Source organism: Callithrix jacchus, chromosome 3 (assembly GCF_049354715.1).
Source record: "Callithrix jacchus isolate 240 chromosome 3, calJac240_pri, whole genome shotgun sequence".
Classification (NCBI taxonomy): Eukaryota; Metazoa; Chordata; class Mammalia; order Primates; family Cebidae; genus Callithrix; species Callithrix jacchus.
The window spans coordinates 153377120-153390193 of NC_133504.1; the positions used below are offsets into that span (position 1 = coordinate 153377120).

Below are 13074 nucleotides of genomic sequence, written 5' to 3' on the forward strand. Positions count from 1 at the left end.
ATTGAAACGATGCGATCAATCAAAAGAACATGTATTTTCTGGGTTACAGTTGTATTTAATGCATTTTGTCTTTATTTTACATTGGAAAGTTCATTTCTTCTTTTATTTTTTCTCATAAAGAGCCTACTATGGTCATACTATCATACATATAGTTGATTTTGAAAATGTTTTTAGCTTCCAAAATACCCCACATTCCGCATTGATAGAAGAAAGCGTTTTAACTCATGACGTTTTCAATGTTGAAGGTATTCCTGGGCGAATGCTATTTCACTGTAACTATTGCCTTGAGATACTGGTCAACGACCAGTGACATCAGCATAACCGGGATCTATGTTTTCTGTGGTAGCAGATACTGTTTCCTAGTTGCAGCTGAAATGACTAATGTTAACCAAATAAAAGCAGAAGGTCACACCTAAAACTAAAGCTAATCTTTGAATATGTCAGCCTGTGCCAGAGCCTTTGTTTCAGGACAGGCAATTTGTCATTTGTTTTACAAAAAGACCTGTGTTATTTTTGTATACTACTATTTGACATACCACCAGAAGGTACATACTGTACAATATAACACGGTAATAACAGACCATACTGTTAACTGTGTAACTGCTACTTGCAAACCACTAATATAGTTGGAAATTCAGAGGAAAAGACTAACATTCACACACCATTATAAATGATTGTAAGCTTATGTTTGGGAAGGCTCACTTCCTTTTTATTTATTTATTTTATTTTATTTTATTTTAATAGAAAGTCTCACTATATTGTCTAGGTTGGTCTCAAACTCTGAAGCTCAGGTGATCCACCCACCTCAGGCTCCCAGAGTGCTAGGATACCACACTCAGCCAAAAGTTCACTTTCTAAATCTGTTTGGGCATAAATTTAAGAAAAATTTTTAATTTAATCCCCAATGTGATAATAAAATTTAAGAAATTTAAAGAATGAAAAATACCCTTGGTTGGGCACAGTGGCTCACACCTGTAATCCCAGCACTTTGGGAGGCCAAGGCCAGCAGATCACTTGAGGTCAGGACTTCAAGACCAGCCTGGACAGCATGGTGATACCCTGTCTCTACTAAAAGTGCAAAAAAATATTAGCTGGGTGTGGTATGCGCACCTGTAATCCCAGGCTGAGGCACGAAAATCACTTGACTGGGAGGCGGAGTTTGTAAGCCGAGATTGTGTCACCACACTCCACCCTGAGTAATAGCCTTTTACACAAAAAGAGTGCAGTGGCACTATCTTGGCTCACCACAACCTCCGCCTCCTGGGTTCAAGCGATTCTCCCTGCCTCAGCCTTCTGGGTAGCTGGGATTACACCACCACCAAACCTGGCTAATTTTTGTATTTTTTTAGTAGAGATGGGGTTTCACCATGTTGGCCAGGCTGGTCTTGAACTCCTGATTTCGGTGATCCACTCCCCTCAGCCTCCCAAAGTGCTGGGATTACAGGTGTGAAACACTGTGCCCAGCCCCCACATATTTTTAAATTTTTTTTAATTTTATCTGCTATATTTGGACTCTGAGTTTGGTTTTGGATATAAAACAACTCCAGTGCCAAAAAAGAAGTTAAACTATAAAGCATCACCCCAAAGATAAGGCATCCTTATTAAACTACAGTCACAAATTTGCCATTATCTAACTGTGATTTTGAATTAAGCACATGATCACCCTTTTTCTCAGTTTCTCTATCAAGAAAATGAGGCTGGCCGGGTGCGATGGCTCACACCTTTAATCCCAGCACTGTGGGAGGTCGAGGCAAGAGGATTGCTTGAGCCAAGGAGTTTGAGACCAGCCTGGGCAACATGGCGAGACCTCATCTCTACAAAAAATAAAAAATCAGCCAGGTATGGTGGTAAGCACCTATAGACCCCGCAACTTGAGAGGCTGAAGTGGGAGGATGGTTGGAGCCTGCAGTGAGCCGTGATCATGCCACTGCACTCTCGCCTGGGACAGAGCCCTTGTCTCAAGAAAAGGAAAAATAAGAAAATGGGACTAATACTTTTGTATACTATTGTTGGTATATATAGATATATAGGCATAATATGTACAGGAAATATGTATCTATAAATTCTCAATAACTTGAATCATATTCTTAAAGACACAGGAAATTTCCCATCTAAATGAATACTGCTATGAAATTTTTGCAGTTAAAGATTATTTTTATAATTAAAAACTAATCATGCATCAAACTACCAGTTTGTATATTCAACTTCTGGCACATAACATTTTTCTAAGAAGGATACTATGCCCAGGTTTCTCTTGTAAACCTGCTTCAGTAATTTTAATATTTTAATTTTAACATGGCATATAATACCATAAATAGTTAATAGGCAATACTTCGGGCCTACTCCATTCAGTGGGTAGGCACAAAGCTCCCGTGCAGGAATACTAAGGAATGAGAAAAAGAACATGATACTTAATTGGACAAATGTAAAAGGGAACTTAGCAGCCATTACACATTTCACATGTACAGTGTCTTAAGGCACTTTCTCATGTACATGTAGAAGGTAATATCTGTGTAAATGTCCTTTCAGTTTATCCATAAACATTTGGGAGTAAATTCCTGTGGATTCTTTACACTTTAATTTTAAAAAGTATCTTTCCAGGCGAGAATTTACAATTCCAAACTGTGACTATACAGTTGCCTACCAAAAGAAGATCCCTGAAAAACATTTACTCTTGACCATCTGCAATAATAACAAAGGGCCTTGAGCATTTACTGAAGACAGATACTTTTTTCTTTCTTTTTGTTTGTTATGAGGCAGGATCACCCTCTGTTGGTCAGACTCACTGCAGCCTCGACCTCCTGGGTTCAAGCAATCCTCCCACCTCTGCCTCTTGAGTAGCTGGAACCACACGTGTATACTATCACACCTGGCTAATTTTTGTATTTTTTTGTAGAGATAGAGTCTCACTGTGTTGCCCAGACTGGTCTGGAACTCTTGAGCTCAAGCGAGCTTTCCACCTCAATCTCCCAAAGTGCTAGGATTACAGGGTTGAGCCACCACACGCAACCGGCCAGGTACTTTTAATCATCCCCACATTGTCATTGATAATATTATCACCATTTTGTAGATGGTGAAGCTGAGGCTCAAGGAGAGAAAGTGACTTGTGTGATGGCATTTGTTTTTCAAGTGGGTACAGTCAAGATAGGAAGCGAGGCAGTGTGGCCCCAGAGCCTGGGCATGTAACCACTGCCTCATCGCGGTCCTGTGTTCTCACTTAAACATTGCAATTATGTGAATTTTAGTCCTTCAACATTTCCGTGTAAGAGTTTAATTCTGTATTGCCAAGGCTGGAGTGCAAAGGCATGATCTCGGCTCACTGCAACCTCCACCCCCCCAGGTTCAAGCGATTCTCCTGCCTCAGCCTCCTGAGTAGCTGGGATTACAGGCTCCCGCCACTGTGCCCAGCTAGCTAATTTTTTGTCTTTTTAGTAGATATGGTGTTTCACCATGTTGGTCAGGCTGGTCTCAAACTCCAGACCTCAGGTGATCCACCCACCTTGGCCTCCCAAAGTGCTGGGATTACAGGTGTGAACCACCACACCCGACCAGTTTTTAATCTAAAAACATAGTTTGAACATGTTAACTCCTTACCAAGAGCCAGATATAGGCTATGGGACAGCTTGCAGAACTCTTTGAAAGCTTAGAAGAATGGTAGGGAAGGTGGAAAGGGGAAGAGATGGGGATGGTAGAAAGTAATGATTTCCCAACAACTTTCCCATGTGTCTGTGCTTGAAATTCCTCTATTAGCCCATGTCCATTTCTCACCCATCTTACCTGTTAACATGGCTATTGCTAAACCTGCTGTAAGTAAGAAAGTAGCAAAGAATGAGTATCATGATAGAAAGAGCTTTGGCTTTGTCATCAGATCGACCTACATTTCAATTCTGTAAGTTTGGTCAATCTCCTGATCTTTAAAAAGGGGCAATATGGTCAGGTATGGTGGCTCACGCCTATAATTTTAGGACTTTGGGAGGCTGAGGTGGCAGACCACCTGAGCTCAGGAGGTCGAGACCAGCCTGGCTAACATGGCAAAACCCTCTCTGTACTAAAAATCCAAAAATGTAGCCGGGTGTGGTGGCACTTGCCTATAGTCCCAGCTACTTGGGAGGCTGAAATACGATTCACTTGAACCCAGGAGGTAGTGATTGCAGTGAGCTGAGATGGGGCCATTGCACTCCAACCTGAGCAACAGAGTGGACTCCGTCTCTAAAAATAAATAAGTGAAAATAAGTAAATGTATAAATAATAAAAAATAAAAAGGTGCAGTAATAGCTAACACTGATCCCACCCTTACTTGGCTTTGTTCTAAGCCCTTGGCTATCTCATTGATTTCTCACAGTGATGCTTTGAAATAGTGATAATTATCACTATTCTCCTTTTTGCAGGTGAGGATAATGAGGAATCAGAATTTTAAATAGTTTACCAATGTGTCATACAGCTACACAGCTGAAGAGTTGGGGCTCAAAACCAGGAAATCTGACTTTAGAGCAGAGGTTGGCAAATGTGTGCAGTAAAGGTCCAGACAGTCAACAGGTTGGGTTTCATAGGCATATAGCCTCTGCCTGCTACTCAACTCTGCCACTGTCCCCATCAACGCAGCCATAGACTAATATAAACAAATGGCCGTGGTTATTTGCTAGTAAAACTTCATGAAAACAGCCAGGGGGTCAAACATGCAGGTCTCCAGCAGGCATCTATCCCCTACTCTAGAGCCCACATTTAAAATTGCCACTCATAGAAATGTCATGAGAAATCAAATTACACATACGTGTTCAAAAAATATAGTAACTGTCATTAACTTGGGAGTTTTAAAACCATACATTAAGGAAACTCTTGGAGAGATTATTCCTTTTTTAAAAAAAAATTTGACCTCTGAGAGCACAAAACAACAGAGATTCTTTCTATTCCATCTCCTTACCTCTAGATTGCTTTTAAGCTGCCTATTCTCTCTCTCTCTCTTTTTTTTTTTTTTTTTTTTTGAGGCGGAGTCTCACTCTGTGTCAGGCTGGAGTGCAGTGGTGCAATCTCAGCTCACTGCAACCTCTGCCTCCTGGGTTCAAGCGATTCTCATGCCTCAGCCTCCTGAATAGCTGGGATTACAGGCTCACACCACCACATCCAGCTAATTTTTGTATTTTTAGTAGAGATGGAGTTTCACCATGTTGGCCAGGATGGTCTCAATCTCCTGACCTTGTGATCTGCCCTCCTCAGCCTCCCAAAGCACTGAGATTAGAGGTGTGAGCCACCACACCCGGCCTGCCTATTCTCTTTTAGCACTGCTCTGTTCTTAGCACATAAGTGAAATACACTCTCCAGCCCTTTTTCCAGAAATACTACACATTAGGTGGGACAGTATCCTCTCCTCTGTAATTCTCTCACGGTGCTAACTGCTGGCAGTCAGCAGCAGGTCTCACTCATAGAGATGCTCAATAAAACAGAGCTCATCTTCATCATCTTCATCCATTCTATAGCATCATTGTGTATTACATTGGCAATAACATGGCATATGATAACATAATTAGTTCTAAGTGTAAGAGGTTAAGTAGAACTTATACTGCTGCATAATTTCCATCTGTCTTTAAATATAATTAAACAAGAAATAGATAGATTTTCAGTCCTCGGCTACATGTTATAGATGGCTTATTCCCTGAGGTCTGTTTTGGCTCAAAGTCCATCGCTGCCTGTGCACTTGGCTAAGCTACTGTCGTTTTGGCACTCAATCAGTGTTTGTTGAAGGAAGGTTTGTGACCTCCTAGGCCTGAACAATCCTACATGGTTTTCTCTGTTCCCTCCCACCCCTCTGCCATTGTTTCTAGCACAGTGCCTTGTACAAAATAAATAATCTCTAAATATTTATCACTATTGATTATGTTTTAAGAAGAAAACCACAGTCCCTTTAATTATTTGACCTTTTTTTTTTTTTTGAGACGGAATCTTGCTCTGACTGCAGGCTGGAGTGCAGTGGCATCGTCGTGACTCACTGAAACCTCTGCCTCCTGGGTTCAAGCAATTCTCCTGCCTCAGCCTCCCGAGTAGCTGCGACTACTGGCGCTTGCCACCACACCCAGCTAATTTTTGTATTTTTGGTAGAGATGGGGTTTCACCATGTTGGCCAGGATGGTCTCGATCTCTTAGTCTCGATCCCTTGACCTCAAGATCCACCCGCCTTGGCCTTCCAAGGTGCTGGGTTTACATGCGTGAGCCACTGCCCACAGCCATATTTATTGTCTTTTAAGTGTGAAGCTTTGAGAAGTATATGATAACCAAGAAGAGACATAAATTCTGCCCTCTCGGAGTTTACATTCAAGTTGTAGAAAAAAGACTAAAAAAACTGCAGTAGCAGTTATGTATTATGAAAAGGCGGATATTTATAACAGAGTAGATTTGACCTGTTGACAAGATACAGAACTTCAGGTCTATCCTGAAGTTTTTGGTCTCTTGTCCCCCTGTAAACACTACTCAGGTCTCCTGCTTGTTTAGCAGAATAGTTCATAAACACATTTATAAAATTGTTTCTATTCCTCTGAATAAAACACCTGGTGCAAGAACTACTCATTCTTTCAGCAAGGACTCAGCCTGACCTAGACCCTTCACAATCTGGTTTCATTTTCTTTTCTTTCTCTCTCTCTTTTTTTTTTTTTTTGAGTCGGAGTCTCGCTCTGTCGTCAGGCTACAGTGCAATGGCATGATCTTGGCTCACTGCAATCTCCGCCTCCTGGATTCAAGCGATTCTCCTGCCTCAGCCTCCCGCTTAGCTGGGATTACAGGCATCCACCACCACACCCATCTGAATTTTTGTATTTTTAGTAGAGATGGGGTTATGCCTTGTTAGCTAGGCTGGTCTTGAACTCCTGACCTCATGATCCACCCTCCTTGACCTCCCAAAGTGCTGGGATTACTGGCGTGAGCCACTGCACCTGTCCTCATTTTCTTTTTGAGCTTCATCTGATGCCCCATATCCACCTCCTACATTTCACCTATTCGAGACTATTCCAGCATTTTTGCAAATGCCTGCCTCTGCTCATAATGTTCCCTCTGCTCTGTCTCCTTTCCTTCCCTTTTTTTTTTTTTTTTTTTTTTTTGAGATGGAGTCTTGCTCTGTTGCCCAGGCTGGAGTACAGTGGCATGATCTCGGCTCACTGCAGCCTCTGCCTCCCAGGTTCAGGTGATTTTCCTGCCTCAGCCTCCCGAGTAGCTGGGACTACAGGCACATGCCACCACACCTAACTAATTTTTCAGTTTTTAGTAGAGACGAGGCTTCGCCATGTTGGCCAGGCTGGTCTTGAACTCCTGACCTCAGGCAGTCTGCCCACCTCAGTCTCCCAAAGTGCTGGGATTGTAGGCATGAGCCACCTTGTCTGGCCAGCCTTGATTATTCGTAAGAGCCAGATCAAGACACCAAGCCCATTTTGGAGAACTGTATAAAATAACAACTTCTTTTTGTTTTTTTGAGACGGAATTTCACTCTTGTTGCCCAGGCTGGAGTGCAATGGCACAATCTCGGCTCACTGCAACCTCCGCCTCCTGGGTTCAAGCAATTCTCCTGCCTCAGCCTCCTGAGTAGCTAGCTGGGATTACAAGCACCCGCCACCACGCCCAGCTATTTTTTTGCATTTTTAGTAGAGATGGGGTTTCACCATGTTGGTCAGGCTGGTGTTAAACTCATGACCTCAAGTGATCTGCCCACCTCAGCCTCCCAAAGTGCTGGGATGACAGGTTTGAGCCACTGCACCTGGCCTAACAACTCTATGTAAAAAGTACCTACCATGTCATACAGCTCCAAGATAGACTCTACAAGTAATTCTCAACAGAAAGCAATTTTGTGCATACCCCCTGTCCCCAGATTTGCAATGTCTGGAGACATTTCTGGTTGTCACAACATTGTGGAGTTGGGGGCGATTTTGCATCTAGTGGGTAGAGGACAGGGATGTTATGAAACATCATATGCTGTACGACACACACACACCCCCCCATAACATAGAATTATCACAAATGCCGGCTGGGCGCAGTGGCTCACCCCTGTCATCCCAGAACTTTGAGAGGCCAAGGTGGGCGGATCATGATAATAATACAAAAATTAGCTGGGTGTGGTGGCGCATGCCTGTAATCCCAGCTACTTGGGAGGCTGAGGCAGGAGAATTGCTTGAACCCGGGAGTCGGAGGTTGCAGTGAGCCGAGATCACACCACTGCCCTCCAGCCTGGTGACAGAGCGAGACTCCATCTCAAAAAAAAAAAAAAAAAAAAAATCACAAATGTCAACAGGGCTGAGTTCAGAAACCCTGAATTAGATAACACCTGTATTCGCTGTGCAGCTCAAATTCTGAGATTTTATGAAATTAGATAATGTGTGTGAAAGAATTTTTTTTTTTAAACAGTCTAAAGTGTCACCCAGGATAAAGTGCAGTGGCTCGATATTGCCTCACTGCAGCCTCCACCTCCCACGTTCAAGCAATTCTCCTGCCAAAGCCCCCGGAGTCTGGGACTACAGGCACGTGCCTTCACACCTGGCTAAATTTTGTATTTTTTTTAGTAGAGACAGGGTTTCACCATGTTGGCTAGGCTAGTCTCAAACTCCTCACCTCAAGTGATCTGCCCACCTTGGCCTCCCAAAGTGCTGGAATTACAGGCATGAACTACCTTGCCTGACCTGAAAGAATTTTATGAATTGCAAAACCCTATATGAATTCAAGCTACTTAAATGATAGAAGCCACTGTGACTTCTCCTTCCTCCCTTTCCTTTCTCATATCTGTCTGCCAGTTGGTCTTTCTGTTCCTTGCCAGGTCCCTCAAAGGCTTCGGTCAAAGGAGCCAAGGTAAGGAGTGCAACTAGAAGTCCCTCTTACTGTTTGCTCATAGATTGGGAAAGTGTGTGCCCAAGCGGCACATGTATGCTGAATTTGTGGGTTTTATTTTTGTTTGTTTCAGCATTACCCCATCAACCTTTTGAGACAAAGTATAGGGAGTAATGCTTATTTAAAGGGAACAAGGCTGGGCATGGTGGCTCATGCCTATAATCCCAGCACTTTGGGAGGCCAAGGCAGGCGGGTCATTTGAGGCCAGGAGTTTGAGACCAGCCTGGCCGACATGATGAAACCCCATCTCTACTAAAAAATTTACAAAACTTAGCTGGGTGTGGTGGCACACGACTGTAGTCCTAGCTACTTGGGAGGCTGAGGCAGGAGAATCAGTTGAACCCGGGAGGCGGAGGCTTCAGTGAGCCGAGATCGCGCCCCTGCACTCCAGCCTGGGCAACAGAATGAGACTCCGTCTACATAAATAAATAAAGGGAACAAGATAATAGAAGCCTAACTGGTAATTTGTATGCTGCCAAATCCCCGCAGAAAATCCCCCCACTGCACCCCTTTCAGGAGGGTGGCTTCAGCCCTCTTGTAGTACACAGCAGGCATCCCGGAGAACCCACAGCAAAAGGCCGAACTCTCAGGTGTGTATTGATAGAAACTACCGGGAAAGCTGAGCCTTTTGACTGCATCTGTTTATCAAACACAGTCATTCTCTGAATGATGTGCTTTGATGTGACAAATCTGTACAGTCATCAACACAATTAAGACCCATTACGAATGAACTCTTGCTCAGATGAGGGGCAGGCAGAAGGCATGGTCCAGAATGTCATTATTCTGTTATATCTTCAACCTCTCAGGATTTTACCTGAAGAAGGGGGAGTCAAGGAGAGATGTTTATGTGCCCCAAGGTCCATGCTTTTCAATAGCAAGAGGTCCCTGCCTGTGACAGAAAAAAAGAGCCTGTGTTTCAAAGTCTTCAGCTTATTGTTTGGCCTCCCAGGTAAATTCCGTGTTCTGCTTCCACGGGAGTGTCCTTCCAGTGCTTATTCTATGGTTGGTGGTAACCTGGGCCAAGGCAGTAAGATAAATGCTCAGGGGAAGGCCAGATCTTGGAAACTTTTTGCAGAAACTGTTTGTTTCTCTGTGATTTCCTACGCCCCCACCCCCAGTTTGGGGCTACCATCTTCCTTTACCAAATAATCAAATAATTTTTCTGTAAACTGTGAGGTTATTCTGAACTTTCATGATAAATGCCTCTCTAAAACACAACCTATGGCTTTTAAGTGACATTCTTTAAAGTAATGATAATAATTGCTAACCTTTTTAAACAAATCGTGTGCCACACATCGTCAAATGTCGCTTAATCCTGGTGCTATTGCTAGAACCGTCTTAGAGATGTGGAAATGGAACCAAGGTGATTTGCCTGAGGAGACACAGCTAGTAAAGTGGCGCAGTCATGACCGACCTTAGATCTCTGACTCAAGTCTTTGCTCTTAACAAATACAGTATGCATTTTATTAGATCTGGGCATTGTGTGTATTAGGTCATGCTTAAGAAGTATTAGGACAAAATTTTATGGTATGAATAAGGAACATCAAAATAGAAATCTAACCACAGAGACAGAATTACCTCTTGGATAAAAACATTTTAAAACCCTCCACTGAATTAAATTCCAGGTAGTGGGTGGAAGACACTGTACCCCACTGAATATATCTTCAAATTGCAATTTGTCCGTACGTCAGCAAATAGAGCTCTCCCAAGAATTCCCAATTGCATACTCATCTCTCACACAGACCCACAGTTACACTCTGAGAGCTGTGAACTAAAGTTAATTGGTAGTCTTATTAATTCTAAAGTAAACTCATGCATGTTTTTGATCCTAGGTAAAGACTGGTATGTAAACATTGAAAATATTTCCCAGTAGACCACTGGTAGCCTTTGCCCTCTAAAATGTTCCAATTCAAAGTTAAAATCTATTTTTTTTTTGAGATGGAGTTTTGCTCTTGTTGCCCAGGCTGGAGTGATCTTAGCTCACCGCAGCCTCCGTCTCCCAGGCTCAAGCAATTCTCCTGCCTCAGCCTCTCACGTAGCTCGGGTTACAGGCATGCGCCACCACGCCCAACTAATTTTGTATTTTTAATAGAGATGGGGTTTCTCCATGTTGGTGAGGCTGGTCTAGAACTCCCAACCTCAGGTGATCTGCCTGCCTCAGCCTCCCAAAGTGCTGGTGTAAGCTACCATGCCCAGGCCAAGTGAAAGGTACTCTGAACCAATGCTAAAAAGGGAATTCAAATCCTTGATGATATCTGCTTTACCTGTTTGCCTTGAAATTTTATTTTAAACAAGTTCAAACTCTCCCTAAAACAAAACAAAAATCCCTAGTTTAGAATAATAAAAGCTTGATTTAAAAGTATATTTTTTCTGCTTATTTTATATACCAAGCTGAGTAAATGATTTGTTTCAAATATATTGCCATGTTTATTTAATGCTAGCAGCCTTCAGTGAAGACTCATGCGTTTTTAGTGTTTGCAGGAATCGCTGGGTGCTGGGAGGGTCCTACCTCAGGGGATTTGGCATCTACGTAGATGGTTGGACCTCTTCCAATGTGGCAAGTCTCTTCACGTTCTTTCTGGGAGAACCTCTGCAAAGTGCTTTAGCCAAGGATTAGGTGAGAAACAGGCTTACACATGGATGCCTAAGCCTGCAGTGGAGAATCACGCTGCCAGACAGCTTACCTGCTATGAAAGGGATCTGGGAGATGCTGACACACCAGTCTCCACCAGAACTCACAGGCGAGGCTTATCTTACTGACTAGTTTAAAGTTGCCTGGGATAACCTCTTGCCTGTTTTCCTATAAGCACAGAATCCTATATGGGAGCTAGATTCTTACCTCAAGTTCGATGGTTTTTTGTTTGTTTGTTTGAAGTTCGATTGTCTTTCTTCTCTTTTTTTTTTTTTGAGACAGGGTCTTGCTCTGTCACCCAGGCTGGAGTACAGTGGTGCGATCATAGCTCACTGCAGCCTTGACCTCCCAGGCTCAAGCGATCTTCCCACCTCAGCCTCCCAAATAGCTGGGTCCACACACCCGGCTAATTTTTTATTTTTGTAGAGATGGGGTCTCATTACGTTGCCCAGGCTAGTCTCAAGCTCCTAAGCTCAAGCAGTTCTCCTGCCTCAGTGTCCCAAAGTGTTAGGATGAAAGGTGTGAGTCACCACGCTCAGCCTTAAGTTCAGTTTTCTAGAGCTAACATTCCTTGATCACTTAGTGCTAGGTTCTGCACTAAGAACTTTACACAAATCATTTTATTTCATTCTCATCACAGCCCTATGATGCAAATCAGACTCCCAGGGTCACACACCAGCTCTTATGCTCATTAACTGACAATCTACTATCTGTAGGATGGAGACCCTCGTATTATCCCATATAGACATTGTGAGGATTGGAGTGAGTTAATACAATGAGCATAGCACTCTGCCTGTCACATAATAAGCATTCAATAAACATTAGTTAATACAGTTATCATTTTAGTGATGAGAATATGGAGTCTTAATGGTGTTAAATGGCTTTTCTCAACGTTCACAGCCAGAAGTGGAGGAACTAAGATTTGGACTTAGGACTGTCTGACTCTAGAGACTTGCATTTATTCAACATGCTGTGAAGCCTAAATCAGAATGCCCAGCCCCTTTTAAAACTAATGGATGAAATTGGGGAATTCTGTGTTATTTATCTAGATATTTTGATTTGCTCACAGATAAGTTTCTGCTTAAGTGTGCTTATTATTCATTCTGTCCACACTTCTGCCCCAAGCAAGAATCTCAACATTCAGGATAGAGTATTTCACACTAGTCCCCAGATACCCCTGATATGTTTAAAAGCAAAATTATGATATCTATGGGCTTTTAACTTAGGGAACTATGACCTTATCAGAATCAAATGTTAACAAAGTTGAGGTGTACAACTCTTTTGAAGCAGGCTCTGGTCAGTATCCATGAGTACAAAATGCCTTAATTCTCAACTATTTGGCATTTGAAGCATAATTCAGTTAACTGAGTTCAGTTCATTCAGAAGTCAGTACCACAAGGACAAGGTCCACCATAGCTAGTACAGTTCCTGGTACATGGCAGGTGGTCAATAACTGTTTGCTGAATGAATGAGTGAATGAAAACAAACCCTCTTGTATCTCTTTTGAAATTTTAAGAAATTATCATTTGTATATAAGTGTCGGGAGCTGAGCCAACAACCTTCATCAGACATTTTCTTCTTCCAGG

The 13074-nt window shown here is 42.7% G+C and overlaps 1 protein-coding gene across 49 annotated transcripts in view; it reads left to right on the forward strand.

Annotated features, from left to right (window-relative positions):
* RBM47 (RNA binding motif protein 47) overlaps positions 1–13074 on the forward strand; it is a 202626-nt gene that overhangs the window by 166749 nt on the left and 22803 nt on the right. For 14 of the 49 annotated variants that reach the window (XM_078367334.1, XM_078367347.1, XM_078367332.1 and 11 more), the window contains one exon: positions 1676–1839. The exons of the other annotated variants lie outside the window; for them this stretch is intronic. The gene's annotated coding sequence lies outside the window, so the exon portion shown is untranslated. The remainder of the gene's footprint in view (positions 1–1675; positions 1840–13074) is intronic. 49 annotated transcript variants of the gene reach the window in all.